The sequence below is a fragment of the Onychomys torridus genome, chromosome 11 (assembly GCF_903995425.1).
Source record: "Onychomys torridus chromosome 11, mOncTor1.1, whole genome shotgun sequence".
NCBI classification, from domain to species: Eukaryota; Metazoa; Chordata; class Mammalia; order Rodentia; family Cricetidae; genus Onychomys; species Onychomys torridus.
In genome coordinates this window covers 68,696,472-68,723,519 of record NC_050453.1, presented here as the reverse complement: position 1 = coordinate 68,723,519, position 27,048 = coordinate 68,696,472, and positions in this window count along the sequence as shown.

The window sequence follows — 27,048 nt, the reverse complement described above, 5'->3', positions numbered from 1 at the left end:
ATTAACCTTTCCTCCCTACTGAAGCTCTCCCTTCCCTGCACATATACATACAAACACACACACACACACACACACACACACACACACACACACACACACACAGAGAGAGAGAGAGAGAGAGAGAGAGCGAGAGAGAGAGAGAGAGAGAGAGAGAGAGCAAGAAAAATTTAAAACTCCACACAGCAAGACACTTTTCCTACTGAGCCTGACTTTTCTGATTATATAATACCTTCCAGATCCAGCTATTGTCTTGCAAATGTCATGATTTAATTTTTCTTTATGGATGCATGAAACTTCTTTGTTCCTATGCACCAAATTTTCTTTGTTCATTCATCTGTAGATGAACATCCAGGTTGGCTCCATTTCTTGGCTATTAGAAATAGTGCAAGAAATAAAAGTAAAGGTTTAAATTACCTCTGTTCACTTGGACTCCTCTGGGTAAATACTCAAGAGCAGGAGAGTTGGATCATATGGTAATTCCGCTTTTGTTCATTTGATTAATTTCATTCTTGTTCCAAAGCGGATACAGTGGTCTACATTCCCATCAGCGGTGAGAAAGATTCCGCCTTTGTTGCCTTTTCACCAATATTTGCTAGAATTTGTTTTCTTATAATTGTCATTCATTGCTTATAAAAAGAACTTACTGAGAATTTATAATGATAAACACAAAGAAGTGGTCTCCTTGATCTTGGTGAAAAATAAAAAGTCGTCCAAATAAAATACTGTAGAGAGAGAAAAAATAGAATGAAAGAATGAAGAAAGGAGGGAAGAAAGAAAAGAAAGAAGACAAAGAGCAAAGAAAAGCATGAGGATGGTGGAAGGGAGCATGGGGGATGGGGACAGGAGAGAGGGAAGGGAGGGGAGGGAGAGGAGGTGATTCCAGCCCAGAAGAAGAATCATCAGAGAGGTGAGAGCTCATAAGAGAGCTCATCCTGAGAAAGCAAGAAATACCCTCTACTTTGTCAATGCTTTCGGGAGTGCCCTCTGTTTTTCTGAATGTTAGCTCATGGGATAGGACAAGATAGTGCAGGTGTATTCCTCCATCTCATTTTCTTGTTGAGGACATTTTAGTTTTGACTAGAATTTGAACTCTCTGAAGGAGAATCCTGTGGAAAAATTATCCAACTCTGTTCTAGGAACCTGACCTCAAGCCATCCCCACAAATTTATCTTGGCTTCTGTCTGCTTGATTGTGTAACACCCTATCCCCCAGGGTGAGGCACAAAACAAGATGACAGGATACGATTTTGCCTTTAAAAGCTCCTTGCTCTAAAAGCTCTCCTGGAGCTATACTTTCATCCCGAATACCTGAGTATAGGCCCTGCCAGCTGGAATGAAGACTTTCAATTATAGACTGTGTCTGACTGGTTTTCTCTAGTGGGCTCCCTGGAACATTCACAACAAGCACTGGGCATCTTACTGGAGATGATGACTTCCCAGCCCCACATAAGTATTCTCGGTAGTCATCCTGGAACAAACCCAAGAAACATTGTTTTTAGCAGGAGCAGGATTTTGATGCGGTGTTTGCCACATGGATGACTTTTATTCCCAATTTTCATGAAATGCTCTTTAAAATTGGTGGATATAGAATGTTAAGAAGGGGAACCACATCCTCACAAGTGAATGGGTCCACCAGTTTCACCAGCCTGTGAGGTATGCTGAGGTATGACAGTGCAAAGCATCAAGCTTCAGATTCTGGTTAAGGAAGCAGCTGTCCTGAAGTCCATGTCCTTCCTTGTTGACCAGATTGTGATTATGTCCTTCATGGAAAAGATTCTATGAGAGCCAGTCTGGCACATCCACAGGGTGGAAACAGTCCCAGAAGGCTAGTTTCAACCTCTGCCTAGGCCTTAGTCTTACCAGAGTTAGAGTTAGCATCTGGGAAACAATAGCCCTGTAACAGGAAACACTCAGGCAGCTATCCTCAATAAACTAATAATAGTGTGTGTGTGTGTGTGTGTGTGTGTGTGTGTGTGTGTGTGTGTGTTGCTTGAATTTCTAAAGGTCTTGCAATTAAAAAAAAAAAAAAAACAACAACAACAAAAAAAAAAACCCTGAACCAGATATTGGGGTCAATGCTGGAAAGATCAGAGAGTCAAAGGAACCAGCCACTGTGATGCCTCATCTTGCCAACTCCAGGAATCCTCTGTTTGAATGCCTCTAAGTCCTCATCTGAAGAGCTCCATCCAAAAAAGACTCTAGCCAAAAAGGACATTTCTACAAAGCCTTTAGTTTCTGTCTCCTCACGCCTTATATACCTTTCTCTCCCCAGCCATCACTTCCTGGAATTAAAGGCATGTGTGCTTCCCAGTACTAGGATTAAAGATGTGTGCCACCTCTATCTAGCTCTGTTTTCTCTTCTAGACTGAGTCAAGCTCATATAGTCCAGGGTGGCTTTGAACTCACAGAGATCCAAAAGGAACTCTGGCTCCCAAGTGCTAGGATCAAAGGTGTGTGCCACCACTGTCTAACCTCTATGTTTAATCTAATGGCTTGTTCTTTCCTCTGATTTTAAGTAAATTTTATTAGGGTACACAATATATCACCATGTGTGTGTGTGTGTGTGTGTGTGTGTGTGTGTATGCAACGTGTGTGTGTGTGTGTGTGTGTGTGTGTGTGTGTGTGTGTGTGTGCTCAGGTGGGGTGTTCAATATCTATTTAAAGTGGTCACATTGAGAGGAATAGAGAAGTCTAGTAACTCCCCATCTTCAGGGCTCTAACTTGAGGCATTGGTTTAAGCAGAGGGCAAGAGGTAAGCACAGCTAACCATCCTGATGAAGTTGTGGTCCTGCCCATCATTAACACAGCTATAGTCCCTCCTGAAAGCTGGCCTGACAGTGGAAATCTCTCTCCAGGAACCAGGCTCCTTTGACTGGCTGGCATCCTGTTTCCACCTTTCCTATTCTCAGCATGAAGTTCCTGGGAATATTCCAATTCCCAGGAGTCTATTGTTTAAAAAGTCCAGTAAATAAATGGTGAAGTGTCTATTTAGAATATCTTCATTCCTGCTAGGGTGATTACATTAGTCTGCAGATGAAATTAGAGGAGAGGCAAGAGCTCCAGCCTCTACCATGTTAGCAGTTTAATTTGTAGAAGCTGAGTTCCTGGCAGGCTCCTGAGCTGAACAATGGCAATGTAGCCTAGCCATAGTCTCTAACTTGGCAATTGAGTTTCCAATTAAAGAGGCAATTTGTTGTAATGGAATGGGCTCTAGCTTTAGTGACAAAACCGCACTTTGTGTCCCAGTTGTACCACTTATTTCTTGATTTAATGAGGAGTTTCTATTTAATATCCATGAGTTTTATTTCACTTCTCTGCAAAACGAACACAACAGCCTAATTGTGGAGATCAAAGAAAGTGTGGAAGGAGCTCAACAGCTCCTAAATGGGTGTGCAAGAACACGTATCTAGGGAGTGCACTCACATGTATCTAGGAATTCGGGTCAACAGGAGAGAGAATAGATCTCTTTCATTGAGAGGACAATTGCTAAAGGGAAAGAGCATAGTAGCATAAATCTGAGACTGGTGCTGTCATTTGAGAGGTTAAGGAGGATGAGGAAAGTCCTCTGGGGATGCTTCTGCCTCCATCAGTGTAGGATACAGAGGAAAAGACAGTGATGTGGGGTGATTTATGAGCATTTCCCATTCTGTGGCCATTCAGAACTGTCTGAACATACAGAATCACTACCACCACCTGTCTTCAGAATACAGAGGCCTGTTAGCAGACAAAGGTTTCTATTGCAGCACTGTTTAAATCTTGCCCTATGGGTTCATTTAACGAACAATGTCCCCCCCACACATGTTATAAAGCCCAAGAGACAATCCCGATTAAGAGATCTATTGCTAGGGCAGCACTTAGTTTGTAAGGTGTGCAATGAAAGTCTGAGGACCTGAGTTCAGTCTCCCCAGAACTCACATTAAAAGGTATTCAGGCATGATGGCAGATACTTTCTGTTCCAATGCTGAGGACATGGAGATAGGAGGAACCCTGGACTCACTGGTTGGCTGCCCTAGTAAAGTCACTGAACTATGGGTCCAATGAGAGACCATTTTTTTTTAAATCAAGGTAGAAAGTGACTGAAAAAGACATCTGACCGATTTATGGACACATACACAGATGTACACATGTGCATGAACAACACACACACACACACATAAACACAATTTAATTAGAAATAATTTTAATGCAATTACTTTCATACCCACTCTTAAAATCCCCCTCCACATACAGTTCCTTTTCTCCATGGTTACCACACCCTACCTTCTACTCTTTCCTGTGATTATTATGGTCGAGTCAATTACAAGCTGCTAGGCATATTGGGCAAGCCCACTGTATACCAAGGTAGGAATTCTAGTCCAAAAGCTAGTATAGAAGAGAATGGGTAACAGATACCTGAGTGGTGGTCCATGAAGATGATTACAATAACTAACTGCATTCACATGTATTATATCCAGATTTCTAGCAGCTTGAGTAAAGCTGGGTAAGAAGAGAAAGTGAGCTGTAGGGAGATAGATGATAGATGACTGGATAGATAGATAGTAGAAAATGAGATATATACATGATGATAGATTGATACAATTATCCATATGATAGAGATGGATGATAGACATAGATACAGATGATACAAACTCTGTTTCCAGGCATTATATGAGCTTCCTTAAGTGCCTCCCTAGGTGATGGGAAATAGAGTTGGCCCATGTAAGTCCCTCTGCTCTTTTTCCTTTCACTACTGCTCAGTGAACTCGCAACAGTACATTACCCAAGAGGAAGGAGAGCTAGGAAGTGGTCCACGGGTTTGCCCTTTTCTGGATAGCTCCATGTGAGTTTTTAAGTAAAGGGCATGCTGTCAAGTGGTATCTTACCCACTAAGTTTTTAATATGACCCTTTGTCAGGATATTGCTTCAGATTTGGCAAGCATGAAGTTATTGAATGATTAAGTCCATCCAGAGCTATCATCAAGAATTGGGGGATACTGTCTCAGAAGATTCACAGGACTTCACAGGAACTGTCTGCAGAATCTGCAATGAGTTACCATTCTGGAGTTTGAAACTGACCAATCAAGATACTGTGCAGACTTTTCTAACCAGTTGTTGAAGCCTACATCTCCAGAACATTGGTGATCTGGGGTGGGTGGATTCATCCAGGTGCTTGACGTCTTACTGGAAGAACTCAAATAAGTGCATTCACAGAGATTGCAAAGCAGTGAGGAAAATATTCAAAGGAAAGCAATAACACAAATCAGAAGGAAATATTCTGCCAAGAGTGTACAGCAAGCCACCAATTGAGAAACTGCTCAAGGGCCATGGTTATCGCTTGCCATTTCCTTTTATGAGCTCAAGAAGAGAAGTTCATTAGTAAGGAAAATAGAACTATTTTGATTGACAGGCTTGCTTAAGCCTTGGCTTACTGTAAATGTCCCTTCCCAGGATATACATGATTTAAATTTTTTGTATACTTTTGTGCATAGGCACAAAGTAGTCAACAGGTGATTCTCCCTAAAAGTTCAATCAGAAGACAGACTTTGCTTTATTGCTTATGTGCTCAAAATAGTTTAGGCCAGTGCCCATAGCAATTCCAGGATGTGCTTGCTAAGAGCAACACATTTCTGTTATTTAAGGCATGTATATGTACAGCTAGCTCTATGAAGGCAGTGGGCAGGGGATCCTGAGTTGCCAATAGATTTCTAGGCTCACTATTTGAGGGGGATGTGTGTGCATAGTGTATGCAGGTGAGGGTCTCAGGCTACCAAGTGAATTATTAGAGGAGGGGCATGTGCATGGCCCAAACCAAGTGGAGTCTCAGGTTGCTGACTTACTCCCGATTCTTACCTGCCCTAGTATTACTTTTAGAAAATCCCACTGACCATCAGGCCTAATAGTCATTTGGCTTGCTCTTCCAACTCCTAGAAAATTGAGGTGAGCCTATAGCACACACAAGCACCAAGAAATTTTGTTTATACTTATATTATCAACTCACAGACATTTTATTTCATACTGTGTAAGTCTTATAAATTGCTTAATTATCATAATCATTAGATACTTTTCTATATGAAGTATGAGCGACTTTATTTAACCACATTTCTCTGACTGGAATAATGATACTCTATAGTAGACAGTCAATAAGTAGGAAACATTTTATGATGGACTAAGGCCAACAAATCGGAACTCTAGTCATACCATGGCCAAAAGTCACAAATCTTTGTATTGCAATTCCTACCACAGGAGAACCAGATCTTCTAGCCTGGTGCATTTTCCTCTCAGATGCTCTAATTTGCCACAGGAGACAGGGGCTTACTTGCTGATCACATTTCTCTCCATCATTCCCTGAACATACGAGCTGTGTAGAACTGACAAGCCATCTCCTTGGCTCATTATTCTCTTCCCAGTTCTTAGAACAGCACCTGGCGTGTGGTGACATGAGCTTGAAAGGTAACTGAGCTTCGAATTTGCTCTCGAGCCTGTCCCTGTCTGCCCTTTCTCCTTCCTCATCCCAATTGTCAACATGCCCCCTTCACTCGCTCTTTCTTTCAGAAACTTCGGGTTTTTTATTGTTTAGTGTTTTGTTAAAGTGAAGAATTCTTGCCCTTTAATATTTGGAATGATTTTTTTTTTAACAACAGCAAATATCAGTTGAAGAAAAACCATAGCATGCTCTCCCAAATCATAATCGCAGCCCACTGCAGCAAAAGATGTGAGCGTTGTTTGGTAGGTTTGATGTTCTTACACAGATTGTAACTTGCTCTCAAAAATGGGGAGAAGAGGCTTGGAATGGGGACACTTGGTAGAGGACATAGAGCCTAGGAAGATCTAAAATTTGAGGTCATCCTCAGCTACATAATGAATTAAAAGATAGCCTGGAATACATGAAACCCCATCTCAAAAGAAAAGAATGCCACTTGATTTGGGATACCCTTATGAATCAGTGACATCCACAGGTAAGTTCTAAATCATCCTAACACACTTGGAGCTAAATTTTATGATAGTGGTTTTTAAATTGAGAAACAGAAGCTAAGAGAAGTGACATTTCTGGCCCTAAAGCATCCAACCAGGAGGGGCAGAACCCCCTTTCCAATGCAGTTGCCCAGCTGATATCCATCCCATTGTCCTAATGGACACACAGCTTTAGAACTCTTTCAAACCCAGCAAACCAGGGAGGGGAATATGTTCTTTCAGGAACTTCTCAAAATGTGTCATGTGGCTTTTGGGAAACAAAGGGAACTGAAATCAAAGAGCAGAGAGGAAAAACAGTCACAACAACAAATATATTATCACCGAGTGAAGCTTTGTGTTTTATATAACATATTTGTTATCACTGTTTTACTGATGAGACATTAACCCCATATCTGCTGCCATAAATCATGAGGAAGGCAGTAGTTATATTTTCCATGTCTGTGTTTCTCTCACTAAAATGCTACATATCGCTGATGTTTACCAATTTGTCATCATTGAAATATTACTTAGCTCTGCGAATGTTTCATGTGTATTGGTGTTACACAACCAAAATAATTCAATGTTTTGTCTAGGCATTGTTCTGCAAGTCTTTAATCCCATCATTTGGGCAGCAGAAACAGGTAAGGTAGAGGCCAGCCTGATCCCCATAGCAAGCTGAAGGCCAGCCAAGACTAAATTTTGTAGGTGAGTGTACTCATAGATTTATATTTAATAAGCTAAAACCATTTAATCTTATAAGAATGGGACCTAGAATATAGCTATACTGGTACAGTGCTTACTTAGCATGTGTGATGCCCTGAATTTGATGTCCTGTACCTCATAGGGAGTTGGAGGCAGAGAATCAGAATTCCATAATCATCCTTGGCTACAAAGCAAATTTGAAGCCACGGTGGATGCCTAGTTTCAAAATAAAAACAACAAAATGAAAAAGATCTTTAAAAAGTTTTTTAAACATTTCCCATGTATATATATATGTAGCTAGAGTTTTCCTGCCTGGCCTAGTCAGGACAAATCTCTCTTACCCGCCAGTCCCACAGTCACTCAGACCCAACCAAGAAAGCACACAAAAACTTATATTGCTTACAAACTGTATGGCCATGGCAGGCTTCTTGTTATCTACTTCTTCTATCTTAAATTAACCCATTTCTGTTAGTCTATACTTTGCCACATGGCTTGTGGCTTACCAGTGTCTTTACATGTTGCTTTTCATGGCAGCGGCTGGTGGTGTCTCTCCCCAACCTTCTACTTCCCAGAATTCTCTTCTCTCTTGTCCCGCCTATACTTCCTGCCTGGCCACTGGCCAAACAGAACTTTATTTACACAGAGCTATATCCACAGCACTTCCCCTTTTCTTTTGTTTTTAAGGAAGGTTTTAACTTTTACATAGTACAATTACATATAACAAAACAATTATCAAGCAAGAATTACAGTTACAATATTAAAGAAGATATCCTATCTATCTTATATTTATGAGTCTAAGGCTTTATATCTAATGTATCTTTTATCATAACTGAGGAAATTATAACTATCTAGTCTTCAACCACATCAAAGACCTCAGAAGGATATAATATTACCAGAGAACCGGGAGAAGGATATAAGCATTTTTCAGGAGTCTTGCAAGAGTATACAGAGACAGCTGGTAGCCTGGACAGTCACCTAATGTTCCTTTGTAAAGTTGGGGCATTTGTCTTCAGCCCACAGGGCTAGAGTCTCTCGGTCACTTCTCTCAGTGTCCTGTAGAATGTCTGGCAGTTTCCTCTGTGAAGCAGGAACCTGAAGGACCATTTTGTCAAGCAAAGTTTAGTGGTCACCTTTCTATGGGTCCTGCATGTCCATTTGATCAAGCAGTCCAGGCAAGAACAGATTCTTGTCCAAATGGCTATTTTTGTCAAGGTGAAGATAAACTCCATATGAAGTGTCTTCAATGCCCATTCTCCTCTCTGAAGTAATATGGTGCTGCCTGGAGCAGACATGTCTCATTGTCCAGAAAGTCTAAATTTTAAAAGTATTTTAAATGCCATATTCTGTAGGTCTTCGAAGTATTTGAAGATTACCTGTCTACCTGAAATATCTCTGTGTATACCTAGTAAACTTAACTAACATGGCTACAAGTATGATTATCCTAGATGACTAATTATTAATCTCTTTTTAATTATCCATTACAATTTAAAATGAGCTATACAAACATAATACCTTAAACATGAGTAGAAATATGCACACAGTATAACAAAATTAACTTTAAGTTTGTATCAATAGACTAAAGTCTATACCAATGTAAAACATTTTAAACAAGTTGTTGCTCTTTAGAAGTAATCTTAATCTACCCTTTTATCCTATTATATCTATATCCTATCCCTTTTCTTCTTTAAAAAGAGATCGCATTTATAATCAACCTGCTTTAAAGAAAAATACTGGTTTTTCTGTGTCACACACCAGAGGGCTCTTCTGATTTGGGACATAAGAATCTCTTAACCTTTTCTTTTAACAATGTGCTTGGGTTTAGAGAAGGAGTGAGCCAATTCCATCTCCAAAGCCAGCTTGATAATTTTGGGAATATGGACGTAGTTTTTCTTACTACTTCCTGCTGGAGGGGGACGCTGTATCTTATGGGGATACAAAGAAAATTTTAGGATTATGGAGTAGTCCATTAGGGTGAACCTCTGAGCCAGTTGCCTTGAAACCATTCTGGATGTCAGATCATCTGGGCTATGGTGTCATTTGAGACCTTTCAGGTGGTCTTGGCTGATCAAACCTGATGTATCTTAATCTGGAACAAATCCATAGCCTCTGGCTTTTTGTGGAAACAAAAGCAGAGACTCCTTTCCAAAGCAACATATCCTTATATACAAATTTTGAAGTCAAGATGTCTTTAAAATTTACATATTTGTTTAACTCAACAGCTTTTGTGATCAAATCTTTTTTTGTAGTTAAAAATCCCAAAGACAAGACAAACCAGATTCTCTGTGTAATATCCATCTTTGTAAGATTGAAACGCCGCTGTGGCTGCTGGCTCTGCCCTCCTCTGCTTCCCAACATGGCGATGTCACAGTTTACCGCCAGCTCTGGGTCTGGAGCCATGTGTACCATCAACTATCAGAAGCAGTTCTATCAAAGCAGCGCATAGCCCAGAAATCTTTTTTTTTTTTTTTTAAACTAGCAAAGGCTAAATCCACCACGCAGCAGAGTAAAGTGTCGCTTATAGATTCCTCATTTCCGCCACACTGAAGGTCAGACGCACACGCCAGGAACCCGCCATAGTAGCTCAAACCCATAGGCTGCTGCTAAGTTGGGAGAGACAACTAGGAAGCTGTTTTTAGCTCTGTTTTAGAATCTTTTTTCTCAGGTTTTAGGTGGAAATTCTTGCCCCACGTTGGGCGCCATTTGTAGCTAGAGTTTTCCTGCCTTGCCTAGTCAGGACAAATCTCTCTTACCCGCCAGTCCCTCAGTCACTCAGACCCAACCAAGAAAGCACACAGAAACTTACATTGTTTAGAAACTGTATGGCCATGGCAGGCTTCTTGTTATCTACTTCTTCTATCTTAAATTAACCCGTTTCTGTTAGTCTATACTTTGCCACATGGCTTGTGGCTTACCAGTGTCTTTACATGTTGCTTTTCATGGCGGTGGCTGGTGGTGTCTCTCCCCAACCTTCTACTTCCCAGAATTCTCTTCTCTCTTGTCCCGCCTATACTTCCTGCCTGGCCACTGGCCAAACAGAACTTTATTTACACAGAGCGATATCCACAGCATATATATATATATATATATATATATATATATATATATATGTGTGTGTGTGTGTGTGTGTGTGTGTGTGTATGTATGTATGTATATATTGGCCCAAATCATCCCAGTTTACCAATCACAGCTGAGTTTCTTCTGGTTGGAACAGCTGTTGTACAGGAGCAGCTAGTGTGCAGGGGAGATTGCTCCACAGGGAAAGTACTCACCATAAGTATGAAGACCTTGAAACCTACACAAAGCACCAGAGAGACAAGGGGACCCACTTATAATTCCAGTACTCAGGAGACAGGGACATGGGTGACAGAGAGAAATAACTCCTGCAAAAGATGTCCTATGACCTCCACTTAAGTGCCATGGGTAAATGTATACACACACACACACACACACACACACACACACACACACACACGCGTGCACACACACACACACACACACACACACACACACACACACACACACACACACACAAAACTGGCTAGCCATACTAGCCTATACAGGCAAATCCTGGCTTCAAGGGGGAGGTCCTGACTCATTGAATAGGGTAGGGTAGAGAATGATTTTGGAAGACTTCCCAAATCAATTTCAGGTCTCCACATGCATCCCTACACACATTCAGGTGTGTGCATACACATAGTGATATACGCATATATGCACGCAAAAACAAAGAGGGGAAAGAGCTGCTCGGGTATCTGATGGGAGGATGAGTTCATGTAAATACAGCTAGAAGATGTTCTTCCACATGCTTCCCAATGTCAATTAAACAAGAATGTGTGCTATTGTGTAAGCATGGACATTTACATGTATTACCTGGTGTGTGTGTGTGTGTGTGTGTGTGTGTGTGTGTGTGTGTGTTGTATACATGTTGGTGGGGGGGGATACATATGGAAACATTGGGTATCTTCCTCTATTGGATAGACTGGCTGACCTGTGAGCCCCAGAGATTCTTCTTTTCTTTTTTTTTTCTTCAGGCCTTCAACTGGTTGGGTCAAAGCCCTACTGAATTTGTGTGAACATATCCATCCCAACACACCACACACACACACACACACACACACACACACACACACACACACGCATACACACATACACACACTTACACCCATACACACACACACATATACATATATACATATACACACATGCATATACACTCACACACACAAACACACTTATACACACATGCACCAATTTTTGAAAAATCATTTTTAAGTGCTAGTTCAAAGCTTTATTGATAAAAATAATACTGAATAATAAGAACTGGCTTCAACGCCCTATATACAGGTGTATATTTTACTATCTCTGCCTCAGACTAGCATATAAGTATTTATAGCCATTGACATTACTAGGAAAAAACTGACTTTACTTAAAAATAAGCAAGATTCTGCACAAAAGTTGATTTTTGGTTTTATTCTTTTTTTTTTTTAGTTTATGTTTATGTGAAAAAAAAATTGTAGTACATTAGGAAAAACTTGGTATCTTTAATCCTTTCAAAACATGTGGATTTCTTTACTTCAACTTCTCAAAGATCTGTTGTTGGATATTTGGACACTGTGTGAAGATGTATTTGCTATAATGGGTGTAATAAAAAGCTGAATGGCCAGTAGGTAGGCATGAGATATAGGCGGAATTTCTGGAGAGAAAATGGAAGAGCAGAATCTAGGCATAGTGGAGGCACCAGGAGGCACAGAGGGGAAACAGGAGGGGCAAAATGGAAGAGAAGTAACACCATGTGATAGAATGTAGATTAATATAAATGGGTTAACTTAAGTTATAAGAGCTAGTTAGGAATAGGCCTAAGCTATAGTCCAAGCTTTCATAATTAATGAGAAGTCTCTGTGTCATTATTTGAGAGCTGGCTGGCAGGACAGAAAAAGACTAAATGCACAAAACCAGAAACATGTTTCAAAAATAGCCAAATGTCAAATACAAACTGCTACATACTCATAGATTCTGTGTATTCTTCCAAAATAATCAGCTCAAAAGTCTGTCATTTATTTTTTATCAGTTAAATTATGAGTATCTAAAACACTTTAATTTTATTTAGGTTAATTTCAAAAATATCATGAAAAAATTTACTCTTCGACTTTCTGTTTCTTCATGTGTATAAAAGTTCTTTTATATGTTTGCTAAAGTGCACATGTGGAGGTCAGAGAAAACCTCAGGTGTCAGTCTTCCTTTTTCATACATGGTCTGCTGCAGTTCACAGCACGCTAGCTGGACCGTGAAGTTCTTGTATTTCTCTGTCTCTGATTCCCACTTGTCCTAGGATTACAGATGCTCTCCACCTCAGCTGGATTCAAGTCCTGAACTCAACTCATCATGCCTGTGCTCCAAATGCTCCACCCACTGAGCCATCTTTTCAGCCAGTGGCTCTCTTTGAATTGATGCAAAGGCCCTACTTGTTCACACACATGTGAATATCATGAGGACATAAAGAAAAGCATGACAAAGTGAAAGCAGGCAGTTCAGGGGATGTGTGATTATCTGAATGATAGGCCACTGATGTTTAACTCTCACCTGACCCAAGAAAAAGTTCTCATGAGTAGTGCTGTTCTACTCTGTAAATAAGTAAAACCATCTGCTCTTCATGGAGACTTTTGTGACAGGGGCTAGTGAGATGGCCCAGGAGGTAAGAAAGCTTGGCGCTCTAGAGGACCCAAGGAGTTCTTACTGTTCATGTGGAAAATTCACAACTATCTGTAACTCCAGCTGCAGGGGATCCAACACCCTCTTCTAGTATCCAGGGACTACCATACTCATTTTGTGCACATACCCATGCTTGTGTTCATTCATGTGTGTGTGTATGTGTGTGTGTGCACACACATACACACATACACACACAATTAAAAATAAAACTAATGAAAAAAGGAATTGTGTGACAAAGGCATACTTTTTATGCAAGACAGTTTTTTACTATATTCCTAATGAATATGTACTTGTAGCATGTTTACTTGTCTGCCTGTAGCAAATAAAAGTCATTCCTTACAGCCTTGTGATCAGTTTAATAACTTTTACAAATATGTATGCATTGTTCTTCTACATGTAACTTAAAATCCTGGACTGACTCATCAAATTAACTTTTTTGCATGGTAATTTCTCAATAAAAAAATTAATTATTTTGCAAAACTTAAAAGCAAATGGTCAGGTGCAGATTCTTCATAATACAGCTTAGTAATCCTTGTTTTGCAATATTTCACACATGACATTCAAAAGAGCTATCTATTACAACTAAATTAATACAATGTAATTTATTTTCATGGATTTGTATATGTATAATTGTGTGTATATCTATGTATTACACGTGTGTGTGTGTGTGTGTGTGTGTGTGTGTGTAGGTTTTCTTGGAGGCCAGAAGGCAACACTGTATACCCTGGATCTAGATTTACTGGCATTTATAAAGGTGCTGGGAACTGACGTTGATTAACCTGCAAGAGCAACAAGTGCTCTTAACCACTGAGCCATTTCTTGTCTCCTTCTCATGAATACTACAGGTAAGTGAATTAGGCCATAAACTCCTTTCATGGCCTTTTGATCATCAATTGATAATTAGCTTCATTTACCAACTTAACACAAACCTAGACATACCCAAGAAGACAACAACATCTCAATTGAGAATTGAGTCCCTTATAATGACCTGTGGGCATGCCTGTGGTGGCATTTTCTTGATTGTTAATGGATGCAGGGGAGCTCAGCCCATAGAGGATGCTACCACCCCTAGGCAGATGTGCTTGGGCTGTAAAAGAAAAGGTAATGCCAATAAGCAACATTCCTCTGTGATCTCAGCTTTAGTTCCTGCCTTCAAGATCCTAAGGAAATCTGCCCCTTGGCTTGTCTCAGCAATAGACCATAAGCTTGAAGCCAAATAACCCCTTCCCTTCCCAAGTTGCTTTTGGTCCTGATGTTAATCACAGCAACAGAAGGAAAATGAAAACACTACTCTTGAAGGTGGAGTGATACCACTAGCTGTTTCAAATTCCTGTTGCCTTGACCTCCCTGCTGTGATGAACTATAACATGGAATTGGGAACTAAACTAAACCCTTCCTCCCTTAAGTTGCATTCTTGTCAAGACGTGTTATCACAGTCACAGAAATGAAACCAGAACAGAGTTTTATAAGAAGAATGCTTACACTCCAAAATAACAACTACATTCAAAAATTAACCAACGACCTTAATGTTCATATCAGCCTATACAGATACCACACTATTTCCAAAAAACCACTGACTAGGGAATTTCATGATGTATCAAACATACATATGACAAACAGCAGTTGAAAAGATTCTCTGTGTCATCTGTCACCAAGACTCACAATGGAAACAGAATGACATACAAGTGTGCATCTGAGTGTGGCCAAATCTCAGAACCTTAGAAGATGAAATGTGTGTGAAGTTATGGCAGAGTAGAAATGTCTTCATTGCCAGTGGGGAGATAAAATGATTCAGAACTTTTGGATTCTTATAATATCATCCACACTCCCATACAAAGCAGCAATCTTCTGATTACCCTAACAAGTTCTGTGATGAAACCCCATGACCAAATGCAACTTGGGGAGAAAAGGGTTTATTTGGCTTATACTTCCCACATCACTATTCATCATTGAAGGAAGTCATGGCAGAAGCTCAAACCAGGTGGGGACCTGGAGGCAGGGCTGATACAGAGATGATTGCCGCTTACTGCACTGTGTTCCTTTTGGCTTCTCAGCTTGATTTCTTATAAAACGTAGCACCACTGCCCCAGGGATGTCACCACCCACAATGTGCTGGGCACTCTGCCACCAATCACTAATTAAGAAAATGCCCTGAAGACTTGCCTGCAACCAAATCCTACAGAGACATTTCTTAGTTGAGGCTTCCCCCTCTCAGATGACTTTAGTTGATGTCAGGTTGACATAAAAATCTAGTCAACACAATGGATGTTGTGGCAGCCTTATTTTTAGCTGTCAGGATGTGAAAGCAATCAGGATAAGCCTTGTTGGATGAATGGATGAATTCCTGACAGTAAAATGTAATCCAGCTCTAGACTGCCATGAACTGTAAAGACAGGAAAGACATGGAAGAACCTTTCATGAAAGCTATCAAGTGGAAGAAGACCATCGGAAGAATACATACAACAAGTTTCCAATGATGTAGCACTCTGGAAAAGTCAGAACTATAGAGTAATTTTTTAAAAACCAATGACTGGTAGAACCCAAAAGGGACAGATGGACAGGTAAAGCACAGAATAGCTTTAGGGGAGTGAAACAAAGTAGTACATTGATATCTAGGTAAATATAAATCATCACAAGTCAGTGCAAGCCTATCAAATGTACATCATCATGAAATTCCCCGGTCAGTGGTTTTTTGGAAATAGTGAGGTGTCTGTATAGGCTCATTGGCCACTCTATTTGAATATACCAGTGATGGGCAGGCTATGCTTGTGTAGAGCAAGGAAATATATAGAAAATTATTGTGATTTCCCAATTTTTCTCTTAATGTAATTACATTCTAAAACATGAATTCCACTAAAAGTATACATGAAAAAAATAACCAGTAGGGTAACCAGATTTGACTTGCATTTTATAATCATCCACGACAATCTCTAGAGTGTGATAAAACCCATGATCTCAGAGGAGTTAATAAAGAAAGACACCAAGGAACAATGTGTGTGGAGTATCACAGACAGTATCTTGATTGAATTTCACACTGTGTGGAGGAGTATGGCCTTGTCCTCAGTAATTGAAAACAAATATTTGACAAGTGCTTCCCCACTAATCAGTTATGAAACTTCGAGTTCTTTCTTCATGTCATCCTTGTTTCTAAGACACAGAAAGTGTTAGCCAAAAAAAAAAAGGAGAAGTTCAATTCTAACTGTATTTAAACTATCCTCTTAAAATAAAATTTAAAGCACTATTACAAACTCCATGGCTGTTCTACTGTATAATTACACTTTGTTAAATCAGGAAACTACAGCTTTCCTGCTTGAATTTAGAATGTGCATGCTTTACTAAGCAATACAGCTGTTTTGTTTCTGTTGTGTACTGACTGCAAAGTTTATGTAATGGAGAATAATTGGTAGTTTGAGGCCTTCCCACACTCTCTAATTCTGAGCTCTGTGCTGGAAAGTGTTGTGTTTTCTTTTTATATGATATCAAAAGGATAGATCTATAAATGTATAATTTGTCTTAGTAATTGTAAAATAAAAATGCTTAGGCACAGCAGTCAAGAAAACATATTTTAGATGCTTTAGAAACAGGCCAGGAGTTAAGAGCACTTGCTGCTCTTGCTGAGGACCTGAATTCCATTCCCAGCATCTACATTGGGCAGCTCATAAAATTACGCATAAAAACAGCACCAGGGGGCCAGATATCCTTTTCTGGCCTCTGAGGACACTACACACATGTACACATTTCCACAAACATACAGATAAATAATAGTTGAAAAATCTTTTCCAAAAAGATTTAAGAATATACATTCACTAAGTGATTGATGCTCTGTGTTTAGAACTAGTTTCATATTTCTTCCAGTACCACCTTCAGCCATTTTCTCATGTTCTTGCTGCTGTCTTCTGCTATTGTATGGTGGCCTCCTATATGAATCTTTATGTGAGATTGTTCAGTTTGTCAAATAACAGTGCTGGGGCCAGGAAAATGGCTGAGCAATAAAAAGCCTGATGGCCTGAATTCAAGAACACTTCTACAGACTAAAAGAGAGACTTACTGGCTCCACAAAATTGTCCTCTGACTTACACACACACACACACACACACACACACACACACACACACACCCCTAACAAATGTCAATCTCCCCCTTCATATCTATCTATACTGTCACATGGACTGATTGGTAGCTTATTCTTTTTCTCTACTTTATGATATCTGGCACTTGAATCTTCCAAATTTTTCATCATTCTATTTACAGAAAGAAGAGATATTTGTGCTTAGGGGTCAGTGTTTGCTTTGATACTATGAACACTCATGTGAATGTTTCCTAAAAAAAGAAGAGTTATTCTACTCAGCAACACACACACAAGCACGTGCGCACACACACACACACACACACACACACACACACACACACAAACACGCGCACACACACACACATGAGAGAGAGAGAGAGAGAGAGAGAGAGAGAGAGAGAGAGAGAGAGAGAGAGAGAGAATGTTTGTGTTGTGTATCTTCCTCTTTAACAAGTTAATGTTTCCTGAAAGCAAATCGTCTGTACATCTGGCAGGAATCCAGAAATGTATCTGTATGTTCAGGACTCTCGATGTGAGTTTGAGGATGAATACACACAGTGGTACCAGCAAAGGCTAGAAACCAGCATCAAACCCCAGAACTAAAGTCACAAGTAGTCGTGAGCCAATCTAACGTGGGTGCTGGGAACTGAACTCAGTTTCACTGCAAGAGCAGTAAGCTCTCTTAACCAATTAGCCATCTTCCAGCCCATTTGGGGTGTGTATACATGTGTGTGTGTTGAACACACAGTGCATGTTTCTAACTGATCTGAGATGGTAAAATGTTCCTGTGGTCTTAAATCTATTTTCCGGTGATTATTATGACTTTGGAAGTTTTCTTTTTCCTTGAACTTACCTGCATGTTCTTCTTTTTTGTGAAATATCTGCTGTATTTTGTTTATATTTAGACTGACTTCACTTATTATGTATTAATTGAAAGCACAGTTTCTTTTTTTTTTTTTTTTTTTTTTTGCCTTTGGACCAGGATCTCATGTAGCCAAGACTCACCTTGAACTCACCATGTAGCTGGGGATGAAATTGACCTTTTTATCCTCCTGTCTTCTCCTCTGACATGTGGGGTCTCAGGTGTGTGCCCCCATGCTCTAGCACATCTCCTTGAACAGCATTGTTTTATGAGCCACCACGTTGTAACACTGGTACTCTATTCAGATATATTTCTGAATAGTACTGAACTGCACACTTGGAAGGAATTTGTGAGTTCCTTTTTAAGCTACTAGGAAAAAATAACAGCTATAAATAATTTTATAAATAACCTTAATCCAAACATCTGAATAGAACTCTAATATCTCTTGGGCAAATAGTTAAGAGTAACTTCTAGTGTGTGTTTAGGGTGAGGGGGCTGAAGAGACAGCTCATTATTTAAGAGCACTGGCTTCTCTGCTCTTCCAGATATCCTGAGTTCAGTTCTCAGTAATAACATGGTGGCTCACAACTACCCATAAGGGGATCTGATATTCTCTTCTGTTGCTCAGGTATACATTCAGAAAAAGCATATATATATATATATATATATATATATATATATATATATATATAAACATAAAAATAAATGTTTTTTTTAAAGAGTGACTTTGGGGGTCATTTGGTGAGTGTATGTTTAATATTAGATGAAGCAAAAAGTTTTTCAAGTTACATAATCTTATACTTCATATTCGTACTAGAAATGTACAGCATAGCAGGTGTATCAATGCTCACTAACAATTTTGTCAGAATTTTTTTTATGTTATTCTATTTTTAAATTTTGGATGGTGTTCTGTACTTTGGGACTACCCTTTGCTGTGTATGAAGTATATGAAATTATCTATAAGACACTGGGATCACATACTCCCAAAATCAGCAAATTAAGCCATAATAAATCAAGGACTATATCTTTTAAAAACATAAAGACATTAGCCTAGCATGTTACATAACTTTAATCCTAACATTCTGGAGGAGGAAAAAGGTGGATTTCTGAGAGTCTGAGGACAACTTTGTCCATATAGCAAGTTCAGGGCCAGTTAAGAGTTACATGTGAGACTCAGTCTCAATAATAAGCAAATACATAAATAGATAGATAGATAGATAGATAGATAGATAGATAGATGAATATTTTTTTAAAAAACATGACATCATCATTTTGTATAAAATATCATTTGATAAACATAAATCCTGACCTGCACCTCACATGATATAATAATAATAATAATCACTAAAGATGTAACATGAGACTTATTCTAAAACATAAAATGATGAAAATTTCTAATAAAAACTCTTGCAATTCTGAGGCATTTATTTTCTTCCTCTGTGTATGCATATGTGTGTGAGTGTGTGTGTGTGTGTGTGTGTGCACATGTGTGTGGGTGCCCATAGAGATCAGAAGAGGATGTTAGATCTCCTGGAGTTAAAGTTACAGGTAGTTGTGAGCTACCCAGTATTGGAGCTGGGAACCTAACAGGTGGTTTGAAAGAGCAGTATATAGACTTTTAACTTTTCAGCCCCTGTCGACAGAGTTGTAAGGTTTCATTATGTACTTAGGTACAGATATTTTTATCATGTGATTTAGAAATATTTACTTCTACTTTGGGAATCATCTTTTAGTTTTCCTAATGGTAGCTTCTGACACGCAGATAGAGATACATAAGTAGAGGGGATGGCTCCACAAATAAATGCTTGCTGCATAAGCATGAGGACTCAAATATGGAACACTACTCTCCACATAAAAGCCAGGCATTACAGAGCATGCTTGTAACCTCAATAGTGGTGTGGAGACAAGAGGATGCTGATAGCTTGATGACCAGCTAGTCTCAATGAATTAGCAAGCTCCCACTTCAGCAACTGACTCAGTCTTAAAAAGAAAAGTGCTGATCAAGAGAGGAAGACACTGGTGTTACCCTCTGACCATCATACATGCATGCATAGACAAGTGTACCAGCACACAGACATGACACACATGTATGCAAGACACACACACACACACACACACACACACACACACACACACACACACAGTAGCAAATCTATTGATATGTTATTGACAGTTATGAAAGAGACAGAATGCATTGATTCAGAATGCTTCAGTGCACTTTTAAAATCTTTAGCTGGAAAAGAACTAATTTCCACATATTCTATCATTAATAAGGCAGGAGTTAAGTGTTTATTTAAAAGTTTTAGTTTTCTTCTGTTTAAGATCCCCACAGAGATTGAACTCAACATCCCCTTTGCTCAGATTCTCTTTTTTATGAAGTGATTTCCAGAAGTCACAGGGAGCTCTCTGTTCCTAATCAGCATGGTTTTGTTCATCCTTTATATTCCAAAGATAGAAATGCTGTGTTCTCATCCTTTACAAAAAAACTTGCCATGAACACTAGCTTTGTAGTCTACTCACAAACTGCCCCTATCCAGAGTAAACAATACTCCTTTCTTTACCTTCATTGCAGCATTCATGGCTTTCACTGCTGAGCAGTTGGAGGCTCAATGAAACACTCATCCACATCTCCCCATGCCTACTAAGGTGAACACACATCTCTGATCAAGAAGAACTACAAAGGCCAGGTATTCTGGAATTGATGTGAAATAGCCCTCACAGACTCCTGTCTCAAAAACTTGTCCCCATAGTTGTTGGTACATTTTTGTGAGGTTCTGTGAACTTGAAAAGAATGGGTCCTCATGAACATTGATGCAAAAATACTCAATAAAATACTGGAAAACAGACTCCAAGAACACATCAAGACAATTATCCACCATGATCAAGTAGACTTCATCCCAGGGATGCAAGGGTGGTTCAACATACGAAAGTCCATCAAAGTAATACACCATATAAACAAATTCAAAGAAAAAAAACCACATGATCATCTCACTAGATGCAGAAAAGGTATTTGACAAAATCCAACACCCCTTCATGATAAAGGAATCTTGAAGCAATCTTGGAGCAATCAGGAATATAGGGAAAATACCTAAACAAAATAAAGGCAATCTACAGCAAGCCAACAGCCAAAATCAAATTAAATGGAGAGAAACTCAAAGCAATACCACTAAAATCAGGAACAAGGCAAGGCTGTCTCCTCTCCCCCTACTTATTCAATATAGTACTTGAAGTTCTAGCCAGAGCTATAAGACAACATAAGGAGATTAAGGGGATACAAATTGAAAAGAAAGAAGTCAAGCTTTCCCTATTTTCAGATGACATAATAGTATACATGAGTGACCCCAAAAATTCAACCAAGGAACTGATACAGCTAATAAAAACCTTCAGCAACATAGCAGGATACAAGATCAAATCAAAAAAATCAGTAGCCCTCCTCTATACAATAGACAAACAGGCTGAGAAGGAAATCAGAGATACATCACCCTTTACAATAGCCACAAATGATATAAAATACCTTGGGGTTACTCTAACTAAGCATGTGAAGGACCTATATGACAAGAACTTTAAGTCCTTAAAAAAGAAATTGAAGAAGATGTCATAAAATGGAAAGATCTCCCATGCTCATGGATAGGCAGGATTAACAAAGTAAAAAATGGCAATCTCACCAAAAGCAATGTACACATTCAATGCAATCCCCATCAAATTACCAACACAATTCTTCACAGATCTGGAAAGAATAATACTCAACTTCATATGGAAAAAAGGGCCAAGACAGCCAAAAGAATCCTGTACAATAAAACAACCTCTGGCGGTATCACGATCCCTGACCTCAAGCTCTACTATAGAGCTACCATAATAAAAACAGTTTGTAACTGGCATAAAATCTGACATGTGAACCAATGGAATCGAATTGAAGACCCTGACATTAACCCGCACACCTATGAACATATAATTTTTGACAAAGAAGTCAAAAATGTACAATGGAAAAAAGAAAGCATCTTCAACAAATGGTACTGGCATAACTGGATGTCTTTGTGTAGAAGGCAGCAAATAGATCCATGTCTGTCACCATGCACAAAACTTAAGTCCAAGTGGATCAAAGACCTCAACATAAATCCAGTTACTCTGAACCTGGTAGAAGAGAAAGTAGGAAGTACTCTTGAATGCATTGGCACCGGAGATCACTTTGTAGGTATGACACCAGTAGCACAGACACTGAGAGAAACAATAAATCAATGGGACCTGTTGAAACTGAGAAGCTTTTGTAGAGCAAAGGACACAGTCAACAAGACAAAGGGACAGCCTACAGAATGGGAAAAGGTCTTCACCAACCCCACATCTGACAGAGGGCTGATATCCAGAATATATAAGAACTCAGGAAATTAGACATCAAAATGCCCAACAGTCCAATTAAGAAATGGGCTATAGAACTAAACACAGAATTCTCCACAGAGGAAGTTCAAATGGCTGAAAGACATTTAAGGAATTGCTCAACATCCCTAATTATCCAGGAAATGCAAATCAAAATGACTCTGAGATACCACCCTACACCTGTCAGAGTGGCTAAGAACAAAAACACAGAAGACAGCTTATGCTGGAGAGGATGTGGAGCAAGGAGAACTCTCCTCCAAGGCTGATGGGAATGCAAGCTTGTACAGCCACTTTGGAAATCAATATGGCGCTTCCTTAGAAAATTGGGAATCCGTCTCCCCCAAGACCCAGCTGTACCACTCTTGGGCATATACCCAAGGACTGCTCAATCATACCACAAGGGCATTTGCTCAGCTATGTTCATATCAGCAGTGTTTGTAATAGCCAGAACCTGGAAACAACCTAGATGCCCTTCAACTGAAGAATGGATAAAGAAAATATGGTACATATACACAATGGAGTACTACTCAGCAGAGAAAAACAATGATATCATGAGGTTTGCAGGCAAATGGATGGATCTAGAAAAAATCATCCTGAATGAGGTAACCCAGTCTCAGAAAGACAAACATGGTATGTACTCACTCATAGGAGGATACTAGATGTAAAACAAAGATGACTAGACTGCTACAGAACTCCAGGGAGGCTACCTAGAAAATGGGACCCTAGGAAAGACACAGGGATCACTCAATGACAGAGAAATGGATGAGATCTACATGAACAACTTGGACGACAGTGGGAGTAATGAAGGGCAAGCTTTGAGGGAAAGAAAGCTTAGGGGAGCAGGAGATCCCAGCTGGATCAAGAACAGAAAGGGAGAACAAGGAATAACAGATCATGATAAATGAAGACCACATGAGAACAGGAATAGGCAGAGTCCTGGAGAGGTCCCCTGAAATCTATAATGATATATCCTCTGTAGACTGCTGGCAATGATAGAGAGAAAGCCTACTCTGACCTAGTCTGGTTATCAGATGGCCAAACACCCTAACAGTCGTGCTGGAACTCTCATCCAATAACTGATGGAAGTGAATGCAGAGATCCTTAGCCAGGACCTAGGTGGAGCTCCAGGAGTCCAATTGTTGCGAAAGAGGAGGGATTGTAAGAGTAGGAATTGTTGAGCCCAAGATTGGAAAAATCATAGGGACAAAGAGCCAAACGATTGGCAGCACACATTTATGAACCAAAGGCTGTGGAGCCCCCAGCTGGATCAGGACCTCTGGATAAGTGACACTGCCATGCCCACGATGGTGTTGCCCATGTGACAAATGCCTTGGATGAGGTAGTTACATGGGAAAGGGGGGCTCGCGGCCCTCGGGTCTATGCCCCTGGCGACCCCTCATCAATCTGTCCAACTCATGGTGCCAGGCTACACGGAACCACACAGATCTGCTTGCAGAAGCTGGCTGGCACTCTGCTTTCTTCTCTTTGCAGCTGTGGTTATTGCTGTTTCCTTGTGTATTGATTCCAGGAAGTTAACCCTTAATGTTCCTGATATGCCCCATAAAGAGAGTTGTGATTCCTCAAAAGTGGCTTCAATACCCCCACCTATGACTTAAGCTCTTAGGCAAACAGTTCAAGAGGGTCCCAAAAGTTAAGGGAATTTCATAATGATTTAGAACAAAAGGAACTTATAATTCAGAAGGACGAAGACTCTAACACAGAGAGAATGAAAGTAAAGGTTCAGGCACTCATAGGCAATCCACATGTGCAGCCGATAGCAGCTGCGAGGAAGCAGTTACAGGAATTAGCCATTCCTACAAGAATTATCCAGAGACAAATAGAGTTTCTCATCAAGGGGTGATGGTGGCAACCCCCTAACTTTATTCCTAGACATAATAACTATTTAGAACCATTACCTTTCATGGGAGCTTATGATAAACATGGGAACTGATGGATGAATCATAATGATATGAAAACAGAATGACGTAAGTTACAGTTCAGGGAAAGATTAGCTAGGTCCCAACCCCCCTGGTGCCTTCTCACCCACAGGCAAAGTTTAAATATTTTCACACATATAAGACCATGATTAGAACTATGGTGGGATAGGTTTAATTTTGATACAGAACAAATGTTTAATAATTATGTAGAAGGAAAGCTACAGCTAGGGCCGTAATGTTCTCTGTCTGGATGAGAAACCACAAAAGGGGAAATAAAGGCTATACTCATGAGATCTGTTAGTCATTCTGAGAAAAATTGTGTTGATTCTATGTCTGCCACCCTACTGTCCAATTGCCATGTTTCCTCAAATAACTGTATAAAATTCACTGCTTGGTCTGAGTAAAATTGCAGCAGCTTCACAGCATACTCTCGTGTCTGTGTCTGTCTGTCACTCGCCGAATCCCACTTATCCTGAGTACCTTCACCCCGTTCTCCCTTGGTCTGGTGGTCCAGCTGAGACCCAGTCCGCAGCATGAGACAATTGAATAGCTTCAACTGTTTGGGAGGCATCCAAGCTGTGGGAACAGGACCTGTCCTTAGTGCATGGGCTGGCTGTTTGGAACCTTGGGCTTGCACAGGGACACTTTGCTCAGTCTGGAAGGAGGGGACTGGACCTGCCTGTACTGAATCTACCAGGCTTAAACGAATTCCCAGGGGAGTCTTGGCCCTGGAGGAGATTTGAATGGAGGGGAGGGGAGGGGGGGAAGGTGGGGGTGGGGGCGGGAGGGGGAAGGACAGGGGAAACCATGCTGATTGTAAAATTTAAATACAAATATAATAATAATGATAATAATAAATTAAAAAAAGAAAAGAGTGGGTCATGGGATGGAGGCACTCCTGGAGGTTATGCTTGTCCTTGGGTTTCCTCCCCTTTAGCTTTCTGTGTATCATGAATTGAACAGCCTCATCATCCAATGCTCTTGCCACCATGAAGTTCTGCCTCACCGCAGAACTAGAGTGAGTGGAGCCAGAGGCTCTGGGCTGGTATGGATGAGATTGTGGACTAGGATAAATCCTTTGTTTTTAAAATTCTTTTTGTCAGGTGTTTTGTTACGGCAATAACAAATATGACAAAGTGTCGTTTCAGCACTGGGACAGATAAGGAGTGAAAATTGTTAGTTTGAGACAAGCCTAGGAACATAGAAAGTTTGAAGCTATCTGAGGATACACACCAGTCTCTATAGACCCTATCTCAAACACACACAGGGGAGACAGAGAGAGAGAAAGTTAAAAAGAATTTTATTTTCATATTTTAAAAATAAACATCATTGAACTTTCAATAACAATATAAAGATACACTTCATCCATACATATACATGAGTCTGAATTTATGTCTTTTTGTTTATGAACTTTCATATAAATTTTGCTATGTTGATATTCATATTTGCATGGTGGGTAATTTGCTAGCATTTTGAAAAATTATTGCTTATTTAAGATTAGAAAATACTTCCCCTGAATTAATCAACCTTTGTAATATATCCCTCAAAAGGTTTATGCAAAGTTTTCCCCAGCACATAATATTGAATCATATTTATTATACCATCAAGACAATCCCGTGCTTTTGATTGATCCGTGTGGCAAATGCCATATTACACAATGAGCACGCATGTCCCAGAACAATAAATTATCAAAACGAACTTTCAAAAAGATGAAATCATGACATCTCATATATATTGTGATAGGTAATATGCCAAAAGACACAGTGAAGAAAGTGTGGTTTAGTGATCATGTTATTTGGTGAATAAAAGCAATAAATGCTTTCTGATAAGTGGGCCTCTGGAAGATATTAATATGATGAAATATTTGAGGTAAAGATGTTTAATAAACAGTCAATTACTGATTTATGGTAATTATTGAAAAACAACTGTTGGTAGAGACATATAAAACCACAATTAAAATCTTAGGATTTATGCTGGGCAGTGGTGGCGCACGCCTTTAATCCCAGCACATGGAAGGCAGAGTGAGTTCAAGACCAGCCTGGTCTACAGAGTGAGATCCAGGAAAGGTGCAAAGCTACACAGAGTAACCCTGTCTCGAAACCACCACCACCCCCAAAAAATCTTAGGATTTAAATATAGTGGGAGGAGGTAGAGAGATATCTTCGTGGATAAGACCACTTGCTTTTTTGTGCTGGGTTGTGGTGGTGTTCTCCTTTAATCCCAGCACTTGGGAGGCAGAGCTAGGCAGATCTCTGTGAGTTTCAGGGTAGCCTGGTCTACAGAGAAAGATCCAGGACAGGCACAAAAACTACACAGAGAAACCCTGTCTCCAGATAAACAAACAAAAATAAATAAATAAATAAAACAAACAAAAAGACCACTTGCTTTTCTTGCAGAGAATCCCAGTACCCACACTAGGCAATTCTCAATTGCCTGTAACTCTAACTCCAGGGAATCCAATACCTCTTT